This window comes from Emydura macquarii, unplaced genomic scaffold, assembly GCF_026122565.2.
Source record: "Emydura macquarii macquarii isolate MOO-44397 ecotype Brisbane River unplaced genomic scaffold, CSIRO-AGI_Emac_v2 contig_3128, whole genome shotgun sequence".
NCBI lineage: Eukaryota > Metazoa > Chordata > Testudines > Chelidae > Emydura > Emydura macquarii.
Genome location: NW_027133265.1, coordinates 4,643,428 through 4,660,549, shown reverse-complemented (window position 1 = coordinate 4,660,549; position 17,122 = coordinate 4,643,428). Strand labels below are relative to the sequence as shown.

Below are 17,122 nucleotides of genomic sequence, written 5' to 3'. Positions count from 1 at the left end.
CAGCCCACAACACAGGAGCTGCTGGCTTTTGACCTGTGTGTAAATGTACTAAGGAGAGGACATGACCAAGGACTTGGAGAGAGAAGGAACTGGTAAGTAGACGGCAGTAGACAGATGGTTGGGAAGGCATGTCAAATGACAGGGAGCGTAGTGCTTCAGGGTGAGGCGAATTGGAGGAGAGCGAGAAGAAACTCAGAGCTGGGAAAGGACTGACTTTCTTACTGGGGCGAAAGCAGAGGAATCGTTTATTTAACACAAAAATCTGTCACTGTCTATGTCCCATGGTCATCCCCTTGGGGTGAAGCAAGCACCTCGCTTACTTCATATATCATTCCCTGGGCAATGACACTCTTGTGGTGTGGTTATTGGGGATGGAGTATAGCCCTCCAGCTGTATCTGTCAGTGAGTTCACCACCTCCCAGGGGGATATAAAACAGTTCAAGCAAAAAGGAAAATAGTTCCAGGCCCACAAAGGGCCAGATCCCCACCCCCCGCAAAGTGGTGGAAGCAGTCTTTCAAGGTCCACAAGAAACCTAAGATCCCACCTTCCTGTGTGGCAAAAGGCTAAAGAGCTAATACCAGGGACTTCAACCAACCAACCAGCCAACTAAACTAGCTGATCTTCTTTCCTCAGAAGATGCAGGCTGATCATACTCTCAAGCTGTTCCTCAGCAAGTAACCCAATGCCTCATTCTGGGAGATCTATGCCCTTTTATGTCTATAACTACATAGTCTTGGGCTCCACTTTGTGTTTTTTTCCTTCCCTCTTGTATTGTGTGGAGGTCAAGTTCTCATGGCTCACCTGGTGCACCTTATGACAGAGAAAAATATTTTCAAGTTAGCAGGTGTGGAAAACTTACACCCAAGAGTCCTAAATAAGCTGGCTGAGGCGATCACGGGTGCCCTAGTATTTTTAATAAAGCTTGGAAAACTGGGAAAATTCCAGAAGACTGGAATGAGGTTGTGCTAATATTCAAAAAGGGCAAATGGGATGGCCTGGAAAATGACAGGCAGCTTAGCCTGACATAAATGTAGGACAAAGTAAAAGTTGATAGAGAATTCCATTAATAATGAATTAAAGGGTAGAAATAGAAGTAATTCCAGTCAAACAAAATCCAGTCAGCTTGATTACATTCTTGCATGAGATTACAAGTTTGGCTGATAAAGGCAACTGCAGAGGAATAATATATATGGACTTTTGTAAGGCGTTTGAGTTAGTATCACACAACATTCTGGTGAATAAGTTAGCATTATACAATGTCAATAAAGCACATATACAATTAATTACACACTGACTAACATCACGCTGTAGTTATCAATGAGGAAAATCGCTGAATGGGGCTATTTCTAATGGGGTCCACAGCAATTAGTAGGCTCAACACTATCCAACATTTTCATTAATGAACCGAAATTAAATATAAAATCATTGCTGATAAAACTTGCAGATTGCCCCATAGGACTACCCTGCCTATCTGGATAAGTTTAGGCCCATTCAAACAAAATGTGTTTTAATACAGTCAAAGTGGTATGTTTAGGAACAAGGAATGCAGGTTATACCTACAGAACAAGGGACCAAATCCTGAAAAGCAGTGACTCTCAAAAGGATTGAACATCAGCTCTCAGGGCAATGCTGGGGAAATAGGGGCTAATGCAATCCTTACAATCTATAAACAGGGGAGCTGTAAGCAGGAACAATAAGGCAATTTTATATCTGTACATGGCATTGGTAAGATTGATATTGGTGTGGACTTTTTTTTTTTTTTTTTTAAAAAGATGTTGAAAAGCTGAAGAAAGTGCAAAAAAGAACCACAAAAATGAAAGCTAGAGTTTCATAGTGAGAAACTCAAAGATTTCAATATTATTAGTTCATCAAAAAGAAGACTGAGAGGCGAGTTGATTATAGTGTATAAAATACATTAATGGGGAGAAAATACCAGGTCCTAATAGACCTTGTATTTAATCTAGAAGAGAAAGGCATAATGAGAACCAATGGCCGAAAACTAAAGCCAGACAAATTCAAATGAAAAATTAGGCACACTTGTTTTACTCAGTGAAGGTGATTAAACATCAGAACAAACTACCCAGGTAAGTGGTAAATTTTCCATCTTTTGATGTCTTCAAATCAAGATTGGATGCCTTTCTGGAAAATGTGTTTGACTAAAGCATAAGACACTTTGACGAAGATAAATTATTGGATTCAATATAAAGGTAATTGAATGAAAATTAATGACCTGTCAGACTAGATGATCTAATGGTCCCTTCTGGACTTAAACTGAATCTCTGCTTGCTTCAGAGTGCCTCCTCAACTGGTCTGAGTTAGCTCCTTTCAAGGGCTACCCCCAGGCCTGACAAGCCATGCAGATGTGGCAGGTTGGGGCTGACTGACCACAGGAATTCTTTAACCTCTTCTTGATTGGGGGAGACATTATCTGCCCCCCACGTATACAGTAATGAATCAAAGTACTTCATCTTACAACAATACTTCAATGTATACTGCAATATTGTTACAGCACATCAGCAGTTTCGAGGAGGATCTGTCAGAAGAGCTCTGGCAAGATGGAGGTGGAGTTTAATTATCCCCAGTTACATGGTTAATTTACCGAGAAAAATGCACTTATTCCTAATACTGAGGTTATATATGGTAATGATCTCTTCTGTATTCCTTAAAGAGAAAACATTTTCATTGACTTCAACAAGAGATTTGCAAGCTGTGTGTGCAGCACCCAGCAATTTAGAAGAATTTAAACAATACATTTTCACTCCTCTTAGAGCAGAATAGTCTGTCTTAATTTCACAAAAATACACATAAAAATTGCCTTTTATTAAGACTAATTCTGTTTTATGATAGTTACTTTTTCATACAAAAAATAAAAATCTCAGATTCTCATGTTTTCCTCAAGAAACCATCTTTGCTGGAAAATGGGAACAAATTAGCCAGAAACAGGTACATCTTTACATAAAAACAAGGTGTCAGGGGTAAACTAGTGAAAAAAAAATCCTTGAGTTAATGTAAGAATGTGCTAGCTGTGAACTATCTTAAGAAATAGGTGACTTGGCATCAGAGAACTGGTAACTAGTAACACTTCAAACTAGTAACTTCAAACACTTGAGCTGAGATTCTGAGCCCTGCATATTGGATAAAGGTGTGTCATGAAAAGGGGTACTAAACATTCCAGTTTTGATTGAAGGAGAATTCTCTCTTTCACTCTATGCTTCTATCTTCTGAGGACCCCCTCTCACAATCCCCAGATAGGGAGTGTGGCAGAAGCAGGGCTGGAGCGTGGAAAGGGCACATTGGAAACAGGTTCATAGAGCCTTGAAGGTTCTGGGCAGCTGAGAACAGGCTGCTGTAACTCAGCCAGCCACTCAGACTGTAAGTTATCCCAGTGGATCCTCTGGAGCAGTTTGGAATCAGAAAGGTGCAAAGGTGACCTAAAGCCCCATCCTTCTCCCTTGTGAGAGCTCTGCAATGTGTGTCTTAAAGCCACAGCACAGAATCTTACCCTTCATTCACATTGATCTGAAGGTTTATTAAAATCAAAGGTGCAGCAACATCTATTTTAATATCTAAAGGAGTTTGAGAGAGACACAGACAGACATTAACATTGCACTGCTGCAATGCATACATGAAGTCTCTCGTAGGCCTGAAAGAAAGGCAACAATGACTTTCAGTGAAAGGTTGAATATGTAAATAAGAATTGATTAGATTAAAAATAGACCTTTTTGAACTTTCTCGAGGAGGTTTCAAAATCCTGCAATTTCCTAGTGACGCCAGACAGTGATTGAAATGAAAATTAAAAAGTGATTACATCTTTTTATGGAAGTTTCCCATCAAGTGCCATTATAACACCATCATTTTACAACATAATAGTTTCAAGGTAAAACATTGGTACAGCATAGCAATACCCTTTTCAAATGCCTGCCAGGCACAGTAGATACAGCATGACAGACATTTTGAATTCTAATTCTAAAAATATTTGAAAGAGTGAACATGGCCATTATAATGACTATTGCCATCTTTAATTCAGACTTGTTTTCCATTTTACTCTTTAGTATTCTTCCTGGCGTGGCTTGATCCTAGATCCATGAGACTCAATTCTTCCCCCTCCCCCACAGAGGGATGCCTAGCTTTGGAACAGCCCCTGCCCCTTCCTAACAGTGTGGCAGATGTTCTGCGGTTTGGCAATACTGGGGGAAGGGTAGAACTGTGGGGACGGGGGAAATTCCCCAATGGATATCACCTAGATCTGTATTATCTAGTCTGTGGAGCCTGTCGCTGGGAAGGATCTGTGGCCAGGGGACATCCCAATGGAGCTGCACCATCAAGAAGCCAGGAGCGTGGCGCTGGCAGCCCAGACTGCCTCTGCAGCCTTCTGGAAATCCTCAAAGTGTGGGAGTGGCCTTTTCTCTGACAGGACAAACTGTCTCCCCAGTAAGATAATGTGAGGGGAACTCCGTGAGGAGATTCCCCCCTCCCCGAGGATTTCTCCCTGGAACTTACTACTCTGGGTTTCATTGCAAGAGGGGATGGTCCAGCCTTCTGCATACAGAGCCAAACTCGGAGTCCAGTGCCTGGTTCAAGCAGCATTCAGCTCCCCGGCTTGCCTTGGTCATGGTGCATATCTGAGGATTTGTCCTCCCCAATTTGTAGCAATTCTGTATACAGAACGTCTAGCTAATGCTTCTTGCTCTTTTCATAGAGAAAATGTATCTATAGGAACATTGGACTTCTCCAGCCTAATTCACACAAATACTAGAGATGAGCCTGTATCAAAAGACCTTATAATAATCTGGTAATTTTCAGGTTTGTCTGATGCCCAAAAGAGTGGCTGGATGTTAGGTGCTGAATGTAATACTCACTAAAATGAAACAAACATGAATTATAATTGAAAACAAGTTCCAGGGTTGATCTAGAACAGTACTTACAGTCCTTGGTGAATTTAAGAATGGCAAGCGCACGACCCCTCTTCGTCTCACTGTCTGTAATCAAAGCAATACATTCTTTATGTAACCCTTCTGCCAGGTGGAGTTGGCAGCAACAAGGGCCATGTTCAATATCTAAGGGTTTCTCTTAACAATAGAAACAGAACCAGTTCAATCCTGCACCCAGTAATCTGGAAAATTTAACACCTTCCCATGACCCCAGGCACCATTAAGAGGCAATACTTCCCCACTCCAAACACTGAATCTGTGTATAACAAAAGAGGATATCTATTAAAAGGGAAAGGGAACCAAGTATTAATTTGGGAAAAATACCAGAACCACATTCAAAAGCATGTGACCACTGGCAAGCCCAACCCCACAGTGCATTGGGCAGTGTCCTTTGACTCAGTTCTGATGAAAAATGTCCATTTAATAGATCACTCCCTTCTCTCCCTCCGCTGCTCCCCATTCACGGTTGGCTGTCCTTGGTTAGCAAAGACTCAGAGTTCAGAAGTGCATTCATGGGGGTTCATTGCAGGTTAGAAGGGAGGATGGGTCCAGAAATAAGACTAGCCCCAACTTGGCCAGGAAGTCTTATACCAGCCCAGAGATCAAAAGCACCCACCCCCGAGGAAAACCTGCCGCATGCTTCCAGTGTGGACAGACAGGCCATATAAGGCCCAATTGTCCAAACTATGGGGGCTGGAATAATCCAAGGCCAGCAACCCCCCGGCCTGCAATTAATTCCAACGCTGTCTCTTTAAGTACAGAGACTGGCCAGGTACAAGAGGATCCTGCCACCTTGGGCCCGGAGACAGACACTGCAAGGATCAGTGGGATTGAGTGCACTGCATGGAGGGACTCCGGCTCAGAAATTACCTTGGTTAAGAAGGGATTGATCCGGGAGGAGGATTATTTACCAGCTAGGGTTGAGGTGGATGTGCTTAAGATGGCTCTGAATCTGAGCGAAATTCAGAGGGAGTATAAATGTAAGTCTCTTGCATTACCAGTAGGCAATGGGAAAATGTGGGAAAGGGGGGGTACATGAATGTAAGCAGTTGTCTGTGTCTAGCCAGGTATGCTGTGACAAGGAAGAGAGTGTCTCTAGCCTTGGGATTGTGGAGAATAGTAGCTTGTATGTTCAGAATAGCAGTTTACCTGCTGGGAAAGGAAAAATCTCCAGTGTTCTATCTGTGGAGCAGGCAGAAGGTGCCTCGCAGCTTATGCTGATGGAGGATTTGTCAGTGGGACCAGAAGTGGTTCTGGATTTAACTGAGACCCAGGAGGGAAAGGTTCCTAAACCTGCGTTCTGTTGGGGGTAATGGCTTGCCCAGGGAGGAAGTTACCCCAATCCCCAAAAGTTTGTCTGGGAACAGCCATGTGGGCTGGGACAAAGGGGAAGAAACCTCAAATTGTTTGAGTGTTACAAGTAGCAGTTTATCTGCTGGGGAGGAAGTAATCCCCAGAGTACTGTCTGGGGAGGAGGCAGAAAGCACTGTTCAGCTTATGCTAGTGCAGGATTTATCAGTTGATATACCAGAAGTGGTTCTGGATTCAACTGATACCCAGGGAGGAAGTGTTCCTAAATCTGTGTCTGTTGAGGGCAGTAGCTTGCCCTTGGGGGAAGCTGCCCCGGTCCCCAAAAGTTTGTCTGACAACAGCCATGTGGGCTGGGACAAAGGGGGGAAGATTCCAGATTGTTTGGTTGTAAAGAAAGGCAGGTTACCTGCTGAGAAAGAGTTCATCTCCCAGCTTCAGTCTAAAGAGCAAACAGGATGCGCCTCTCGGTTCATGCAAATTGAGGGGGTGCCAGTGGTACCAGACCATTTATCCCAGCTCTTAGCAACTTCAGCTCTCACAGATTTCAGCAGGTAGTGGGGGACCAAATGGCCAGTTCACTCTGTTTTATAAGGCTCAGCATCCCTACCCACTGCAGAATAAGTGAGGTTCACTTTAGGGTGACCTCCTCAATCAGGGCATACTAAGCACAGTTCTGCTATCCGTTGCTTGTGCAATAAGGATAACATTTCATTACCGCTGCAATCAAATACTAGAGTGATTTCTAACCCAAAACCAACAAAAATTGATCACTTTGGCACAGTAAAGTCATCTGCTGAGCACCTAGGCAGAGTAGGCATGTCTATGCAAACAGTCTGCTCCTGAAGTCTTTTCCCCCAGCTCATCCACACCCTATTTACATTTAGAATCACAACAAATAAAATGTTTGTATCCACATCTGTTTGCCCATTCCTGCTGTATAATGACACTGGTAGTATAACAATTTCCTTGATGTGATGTTTTATGTTAGAGTTGTAAATGTCTTTGGGATATGGTAATCTCAGAGCCCAGCCTACCCTACCCTGTATTGGTCTTGTGATCAGCTGTCTAGAATACTAGAGAGTAATAGTCTCTGCAAATATAGGAGACTTGACATATAAAAAACTATAGACTGAAATCTTTGATTTTATCAATTTTTCATTAAGTTTAGCATTTGATGAAATGTTTAGTAGTTTATTTTTTGCATTAGCAAAATTAGAATTATCAAAATTCTTTTGTTTTATTGATTTTTAAAGTGACTTATTTATCATGACACATAAGTAAATGGAAAGCATTTACTTTTTGAACTCCATATGGCTCCAGAGAGACTCCATGAGACAGCGTTTTAAAAAAGGTAAATTCCAGTAATTCTAAAGGTAGTAAAAAGTAAATTGAAAAATAAGTGAGTACTTCAGCAAGGTGGGGCAAGTAGCATCAACTGGCATCAAAGGTAGTCACTTGTCTAATGACCATGTGTGTGAGGGAGGGTTTGCAGAATTGGGCTTTCAGTCTTTTCTACCTCCAACCTCATGATATTTTCCAAACTGCTCCCATCTAACCTCTAACACAAATCCCATTCATGTCAATGGGAATAAGGCTTGCATACTATGGGGAAAATAAAGTCCTATAAAGTTTTTAAAATTATTTTAATGTCATTTTAAAGCAAAACTAACTATTTTAACTCTTTTATTGCCACTTTATTTCCCTAAAAACCCTTTCAATACACTTAAATGCTTCTATTTGTAAAAGAAAAATTATATACTGCATAAAGCAGTTATAAAAATACAGACATTCATTATATGGAGATTAAATAGGCGAGTAATTAAACATTTTTAATTTCACAGAGTATATCAACAGAAGTGGTACATGAAAACAACAAGAAAAGATTTGAACTGGGACCTCCCATCTCTCAGGAACGTGTGCTTAACTACTGAGGTATTGAATATTCTGACAAAGGGGTCCCTCAGTCTCTCCTGCTGAAGATGTTCCACTGTAGATACATAATGAAAGTGATGGGAGACCAGGATACAGTCCTCCTGCTCCAACCTCCCAGGTGAGTGCACTAACCACTGGGCTACAGAGTCTCTTGCTTTCTCAGTGGCATAGCCCTATATTTATTACTCTTCACCACAACCTGATTATTACAATGCCAGGGGGATTCTAAAATATCTGCGTTATTATTCCTGTAATGACCTCAGTGGTGGCAGCAGACATAAGCAAAGTACACAATTGTTTAGGGCCCCAAGGAGGCCCTGATTTAGTATTACCCTCAAAATACTATTCATCTTATTTAACATGGTCTTTTAAACGAATGTATTAGTATATGTTGTGTTAATAAATTTTTTGGTTTGTGGAAATAATGCAATTAGTATTTTTAAGGGGAAAGTGAGTGGTAATGGAATGGGGTAGGGGCAAAAATAGTCCTCCTTAGAGACCCCTTTGGGTGAGAACCGTCACCTAGTGCTAACTGGCAAGAGAACAAAATCCTATCCTGCTGCATATGAATAAGGTATTTCCACAGAAGATAATCCCATTGGCATAAAGTTTCTTTGAGGTAATCTTTTGCAAAGTGAATTGCAGAAATAGAGAATCTACGGTTGTCTAAATCTCTTAGATGAGCTCCTCACACAACATTTGTGAGCAGTTCACTCAACTTCTGCCCAACTTTCTGCTGTCATATAATTGGCTCATTTTAAGTTTGTCTCACCTCTCAGCCCAACAGCCTCTGCTCTCCGAATAGTCTCACAAACCAAAAACTTCAGTTAAACAAACAATTAGAGTTGTAGTGAAAATATGCTTATTACGTCATAATTCAACCCTTTAAAAACCAAGGAATGAGTTGTTGAGAAAAATAATAAAACTTATATCAGCAGTAAAACAAACAAGCACATTAGGGACCTAAATTTTAAAAATGTGGTTAGAGAGACGGCCTGTTGGATGAGAATTTTAAAGCAGTGCAGGGGATTCCAATAATTGTAAAAGATGACGTATGGCTAAATGTCAACCCTAAATCCATAGTAAATCCCCAAAGCTTAAGTAGACCAATTTTCAGATGTAGCGAATGCTCACAGACCTCACTGAAATCAATAGGAGCTACATATATTCAGGCACCTTTGACAGTCAGTTTGTCATATACTGCACCCCTAGTAGAGCTCTCCCAGCTGGATACTCATTAGGCTGGCTGTTGTGTTTGAGACCCACCTCACTGGGTGCCGTATACTTTAATCCTCCCAAACAGAGTCCAAGCACTGTCCCTGGCTAGGGTCTTTCAGCACAGTCTTAGGGTGAAGATCATATCTAGCACCATCTTTGGCCTGGGTCCCTGGGATCCAATTGTCTAGCCTCTAGGACTAGTATTGACCCCCTAAGACTTCCTCATAAATTAAGCACACACTTTCCTAGAACCCCACCTTGTGGATACTCTGAGTTTACTGTTTAACTCTGCAGGGGCATGTGCCAGTGAAAGAAAATAGACAGACTTAGCACAGCATTCTAAAACATCATTACTCTTCACTTAGATAGCACAAGAAATAAACAAATGCAGACAAAAATAATAAACAATCCCATTTCTATTTACTCACCAGTCTGGAGTTTTTTGTGCATGGTGCAGAATTCTCCAGGTTCCCACTCCTGCACATGACTTCTCTGCAGATTCATAGTATCTGGCCTCTGAGACAGCCATTATCCTTCCTCTGTTCCTGGTCTCTTCTCAACATAACTGCTGAAAGATACTTTCTTTTATTATCTCCCATCCCCTTTTTCAGGTGACCCTTTGTTCTGCCTCATCAAGCAATCAAAAGCCTCTCACCAGGTGATCCATTCCTTAGTTACCAGCCAACTTGGGCAGACTGAGTGGCAGCAAACTCTTTATTCAAATTGAAGGACACTTAAAAGATCATCAAGGTTTAACAACCCTCTGGTGTTAGCTCTGTGCCACCATCCCTTGAAACTTCAATCCAACATGGAGGTAAAAGGACAAAGAAGGCAGCAAGCCCTGAATTCAAAATGGTGTTTGCAGTCTGACAGAAATATACTTAAAAAATCTCTGAATATCAAACAGAATTAATAAGCTGCAAATAAACAGATTCCCCTAATAGTTACATAGGCCACATAAATTTAGGTACTAACTATAGATTTAGAAGCTCCCAAATCGGGAGAACACCCCCAAAAACCAGCCTTTTCAAGAATAAAGAAATGTATCACAAAACAACAGCATTAATACTGACCTGTGTATTTTTTAATATATTATTTTTATTATCTTGATTTCGATATCTAAATATTTTCTTTTAAGAAATACTGTTAAGGGTGATACATCAGTTAAATTGACAGCAGAGTGGTTTTGTAAAATATTTATAAACCTGTTTCTTGACAATAATATATGCATTTTAATAGGTAAAGTGTATAATATTATTTATGGTAAAATATGTATGTATGTTGACTTGTATGTGAGACTAATCAATACATACCATTTCCCACACCCTTTACTCAACTCTACAATGACTTCTAACAGTACCAGTCCCTACAATTCCTGGGCTACTCTCTCCTATTCCCCACCAAATCATGGGAACTTCTGGGTGTTCAGAATTTTTGAAATTTTGTCTGCTTATTTGGAAGTGGAGTAGGTCTCAAAATGATTTTCCCAACCCAGAAAAAACAATTGAGATTTTAAACATTCCCTCCCCCCCACACCCCCCGTCCTCCAAAAACAGTACAAAATCTCAAAATTTTCCACAAACTGAAAAAAATCTGTTGGGTCAATCAAAACATTTTGTTTCAATAATTTTAAAAAATGTTTTTACTATGAATTAACTTAAATTTTGAAACAAAAGCTTTTGAAGCAAAAACTGGAAACGTTTTGTTCGAAAAAAGTGTTCAAACAGGATGTTTGACAATTTCAAAAATTCCTTTTCTGCAAAGTTTCGGTTTTGACAAATTGGCATTTTCTATGGAAAAAACATTTTGTTCAAGATTTCCTAACCAGCTCTATTGAGGAGCCTAAATTTAGACTCTTATTTTTTTTTTTTTGGAAAATCCTAATTTGCGTCTGGATCCTTCTCCCTTTTAAGGCAATGGAAGTTTTGCCCTTAACTAGAGAATAGATTGGCAATGTGAATATTATTAAAATTAAAAATAGGGTTTAAAAGTGTTATTTAGGATTCTCAAGCAGCAGTCTCATCAAAGTATGGAAAATTATCCTTCCCGCTGTCACCCACTCATGGTATATAGGGCTTAATGCAATTGCTGATGAATAGTTTAAACTCTTTACAAATGAAATTGGTGATTAATTAATAAGCCAGGATTTCTTTCTGATAAAAAAAATCTGACCTTTAAAAATAAATTGCTATCTCAAGGACAGAACAATTCTATGTCTTCAAAATTTCTGTCAGACAGTACTGGTTCAAGAGCAGAGACACACTTTCCACACCAATGATTCTGTGCCCATAAAGTCAGCTTTCATCACTACTCACTTTACTTGAATAGATTGATTCTAAAATGTAGTTAATTAATAGCTTTTGTCCCCCTCCCTCCTTTTTTAAAAAAAAGCAGTTTTGAGCTGATAGTTAAGTTGCATTCAAAAATAAAAAAGGAACATGTTCAGCTAGCCTCCTCACTTAATCATGATAATTTAAAAACAAGGCTTTTCAAAGTTTGTGCCCCAGAGAGTGAAACCATTACTTCTGAAATGCTTCCAACTTGAAAAAGACACTAACGATCTTTCCTAACAGGTCTTGCTCTGTTAGCTGAACTTTACTTTTGATTTCCTGGTTATTTTCTTAGAATATGTATTAAAAGATACTTAGATGGGTTCCCTTAGTGACCTTTTTTTCCTCTATCTCTCTCTTCTTTCAGTAAAAAGAATTTAAAAATATGGGTAATTTTTAAAAAAATGCCACGTTGAAGCAGAACATAGGTCCAGGTAGTCACTGTGTCAGATTCCCTCCTGTGGTGAGATCTGAGTGGTACAGTGGCAGTAGAGAGGTACCAGCTTCTTGTTTCCATAGCTGATGTGCACCAGCCCCAGTATGAAAGCAGCCTATGGGTTTCTCTAACCTACCTCAGGTGGCTAAGGTCCCCATAGAACAATACACTATTTGAGACTTGGCAGAGTGCACCTCACCTGACTAGTGCTCTGCTACCTTCCATCCCTTATGCTAGGTTAGGTCCAATCTTGCAAACATTTAGATATGTGGGTTTATTCATAAGGTAGGATTGGGCTTCGTATTTGCATGCAGCTAATTTTGCCACACTTTAGATGGAAATATACCTCCTGACTCTTGCAGGCAGTCACTTTTTATGCCCATAGGCCTGAGCTTTGAAAGACAACATATTGAGGGACTTGCACAGCTCAATTCTTAGTCAAAGTTGTCGGTGAGGTTTCTGACTGAAACATTAATTAAAACACTTTTTTAGATCACTGTAAAAGACAAGCTTGAATGAATTAGGGGAGATAGAAATTTAGAGAAGAGTGTGTGTGAGTATGTGTGTGTGTGTGTGCGCGCGTGCTTGGGAGAGGGGAAAGGGTCAAGCGAATTTGAAATGTGTATCACAAAGTTTTAAATAACACCAGTTTTACATGATATAACAGCCATGTAATCTGAGTGCATACACTCCTAAAAGCAGGTGGGGAGGAGTTAAAAAAAATTACTTCATTTTTTCCCCTTGTATAGTTGTCAGTGCTTTTAAAAACCTTCTAGTCTTCTGAGTTATTTTAACATGAACAAATGTAGTCTAGAAAACTGGATGAAGTTCTCTAATACCCTGGAGAAGCAAAAAGGATCGTTTTCATATAAATCTCATCTTATTATGTCATCATTTTCTGTTTTTCCCCCCACAAGTTTTAATCATTTATTCATTTTCCCATCTGAAATAGGTTTGTATCTTTGCGGGGCTAATCAGCTGCATAGCAAAACTGATTCTTTTTATAATTCCGTTACTGGTAAACCCAGATTTTATGAACTCCAGTTTAATAAAACTCCCTTTTTTTCTGAAATGCCTTGGTGTACCCCAGCCTAGCAGTAGTATTGCATTTATTATTATTTATATACATTCATAAGGTGGCAGTATTATGGATTTTCCCTGGGATGTTTTCCCACTTGTAACAAGTGGTACTGGAAATAGCATGAAAGTGCTTTTTAGAGAAGCAGAGAAGTGGGCAACTGAGGTTGGCATCATTGGCAGAGTGAAGGCAGGAGCTGCCCTGACCATAAGATAATAGGTTGGATAGGTACAGTAAGGCTAAATAATGGAGAACTTTGAAAGTAAATACAAGAGATTTATGCCTGTTGTGGTGGCAGAGGGAGAGCCACTGGAGGGAGTTAAAGAGGGGAGTGCTGGCACCAAAGCAATGATCAAGAAGAGGCTCTTATTAGATGTGTTTGGAATGGACTTGGAGGGAATATGGTGCAAACATCAAGGCCAGAGAGGAGGGGATTACAGCAGTCAAAGCACAAGATGATCAGATCTTGGACAAGAGTTTTGACAGTGTGTGCAGAGAGGAAAGGTCAGTTCTCTGAGATGTTGGGCAGGAAGAAGTTGCAAGCCCTAGACATGGCCTGGATTTGTGCATCAAAGGAAAGAGATTAGTTGAGATGAAACCAAGATTATGAGCTTGAGTGACCCAAATTTTACAAAATCCTGAGTTTATGAAAGTTTTGGGTGTCTCCCCAGACTTTTGTAAGCTTGGGGTTTACTTATATTGTTTTTTTCTCCCCCTCCCCCCTTTATCTGCTGGACCTATATAAATATAGAGTCAGATCCTCAGCTGATAGAAAGTTTCATGTTCAATGAAGTTACACTGATACACACCAGCTGAGGCTCTGGCCATAAATTCTGTAGACTACCAAGCAAACGTTAATTTATAGCACTAAATTGTTCTCCACTTACAAAAGCAACAATGACTGATTATTATAGTTACAAAATATAGGAATGATAGAGTTTGGAAATTCTTAGATAATATTGTTAAGGACTATTAACTGTTAGTAATTTAGAGCAATGTGTAAATTAAGTGATATTAAAAGGGCCACATTATTCATAGCCCTTACATATGTTTACAGGGTATCATGGGAAATGTACAACAACTGCCCATCTTCCATGGTGCACTAAGAGTCAGGCACAGTGGCTCAAAGGGCACCGTGATGAACAGTGAGGAGGTTCCCACACAGCAACCCATACTGCAGGGATGTGCATCTACCTGTGCATCACAGAGCTCCAGCAGGTATTCTGCCTTCCCTGGGTCACGATCCCTACTAGGTCTCCCCTTGGGCATGTGCAGCTGTGCTCTGCTCCTAATTTTGGACAAGGCACAACTGAGCTCTCAATAATTCATAAAGCAAAAGTCCCAATCCTGTAAATACTTACGCATAAATGTAATCCCACTGAAATTAATTTGGCTATTCATGTTTAGGGTTAAGCACAAGGCCCAAATTTTGGTCAATTTACACTCCTCCACCACCATCCAAAAAACCCCACACCTCCCAAAACCACTGTATGCTATAGGTTCAAGTGAAGATTCCAGTGTGACACAGAGGCCTGTTGCCAGTAGGCCTAACAAACTCAGTGCACCTAACACACTGCTGTCATAGTATTTATCTATTAAGAATGTCATGTGAGATTTAAATGAAAGTCAGGATCATGCTGGTCATTAATTCAATGAGAAATGTATCTCCGGTTGACATTTAAATAGGTATGTCTATATACTGAAAATATAGCCTTATAGTATATTGAAGGGATGTATATTCATTGGTCTGCCTAGGTTCATATATAGATTAAGCGTTGCAAGCCAAATACAATGGAAGCTCCATTTACATATGAGTCAACAGGAGGAGGGAAGTCAACAGGAAGAGAAGAACAGCAGGGGGAAGAGAGCTTGTTTCGAAGTGCACTTCAGAGGTTTATTGGACTATATCTGGAGAACAGGGACAACACCCTGCTATCCATCACTGAGGGAGCAAAAAGGGCAGCACTTTTTGCATCCATGAATAGTGCATTCCAGCCATGTGGACTGGAGATGCTGGAGATTGCTTTAGGTGAGAAGCCACTTTAGACAAGCATTTTAACCTGTTAAAAGTAAATACAGACTCTAAGAAGCATGTTATAGTTTTTGTTTTATATTAACCATTTTTGTTTCCGTTATCATTGCTCAATAGCTCTTAAATCTTAATCTTTGATAATAAACATATAATTGTTTCACTCTAAATTTATCTCCATGTTGTGATGTTATAAAGGATCTGATCCTGTGTTGTACCAATCAAGCTGTGTGTATACTGTTCCCTTGGGAACAGCAAACCTGGTGATTACTGCATGTGTCCAGGGACAGGGGGTGGATACCACAGAGAGATGTTTTCAGTGGGGTTTGGTTGCTGGTGTACATCAAGTGTCTGCAAGTTCACTTTGCCTGCAAGACACAGTGAGGGCTGGCAGAGCTCTGAGAAGGTTGTTTGGGTAACTAACAGACTAGTGGGGTCTGAGAGCTGACACCCACTTAAACACCAGCAAGTCTCTCTCTTGCCGAAACAGGGAGGTAAAATGGTGACTCAGTCTTGGGCACCCAGAGATACTAGCACCTCCAGTTTATTCAGAAACTGCAATACTGAGTTCTTATATTGCATTTTTCATCTATAGAGTGCAAAACCAAAACAACTATAATATTTTCTTGCTTTTCTTTTTCACTTATCTTCAACAGCACACACAAATTTAAAGCTTAACAAATAATGTGCTCATTATTTGCCTATAACTCTATACTGTCATTAAAAACAGACTCATTCAGCAAGGACCATTTTTTCCCCTGAAATCATTCATTCACTGAATAAAACATATATTAATAAAGGTATCAGGATTATAATTTATAAGGCAATTATTGACAATTTCCTTGACACCAGTGACGCAGAGAAAATACAATCGTTCATAATCCAAACTAAAAATATGTTTAAAATCCACTGAAAACATTAAATATTGAGATAAAAATTTGAATACATGAATGAACAACAACATAATGCATAAATCATAAGTCTGCCTACTGAAACTACTAGACTTATCTTTCTATTAAGTCTATGGCCATTATTGTACCTGTTGAAGAAAACATGCCTATTGTATGTCCAGGAGTTTTGGACCCCTAAACCCAAAGATCTTGACCACAGAAGCTCGGTGTTACTGCATTGTTTCCCATTCCTCCTTTCTATGTTTATGAATTGTATTGCCAATGCTATTCCTATCACCTTCAGGGGAAGTTTTCCTTGTGAGGTGTGGGACTTTGCATGAGAATTCTGATGGGACAAGCATATCTTGGGATAAACTCAGGGATGAGGAGGAATGATACAAGAGAATAAGGCTATTGACCAACCATCCCTCCATCATCTACTACAGCCTGGTCTACATTTGAAAGCTATCCTGACATAACTACTTTGGCTATGAGTATACAAAAAAACCACCCCAAAAGGTAGTAAAGAAATAGATTGCAGCTGCTAAGGCTAAAACCATGGAAGGCTTATATGCCTGTCTCAAAATGAAGGAGAGCGAGAAAGAAATTTATAGACTGGCAAAAACCATGTGATAAGAGAACTAAAGACATTGGTGAGATCAAAGTAAAGATGAAAGTGGAAATATGTTAATCAATGAGAATCAGATTAAAGAATGATGGAGAAATTATTTTGAAAGGCTTCTGAATGAAAAGAATTACAGAGAACCATGCCATATCATAAAACCAAACAGGGTCTGGTGCTAGAAGAAGCAGTTGCAGACTCACTGAGCAACATGAAAAATAAGAAAACTCTGAGCCCTGACGGTATACCAGCAGAAAAATGGAAATGCCCAAAGCAAGTGGGTAAGACCATATTTACACAATTGATTAATTTCATCATGAGGACTGAGAAAAATGTCTAATGCC

At 39.9% G+C, this 17,122-nt stretch overlaps 1 long non-coding RNA gene across 1 annotated transcript; it reads right to left on the bottom strand.

Moving 5' to 3' along the window:
- Window positions 1-391: 391 nt before the first annotated feature.
- LOC137141984 (uncharacterized) lies at window positions 392-9,945 on the bottom strand. The gene is made up of 3 exons (XR_010916807.1): window positions 9,822-9,945; window positions 4,927-4,980; window positions 392-811 (listed from the first exon to the last, which is right to left on the bottom strand). It is a non-coding gene; the product is annotated as an uncharacterized lncRNA (long non-coding RNA).
- Window positions 9,946-17,122: the final 7,177 nt, after the last annotated feature.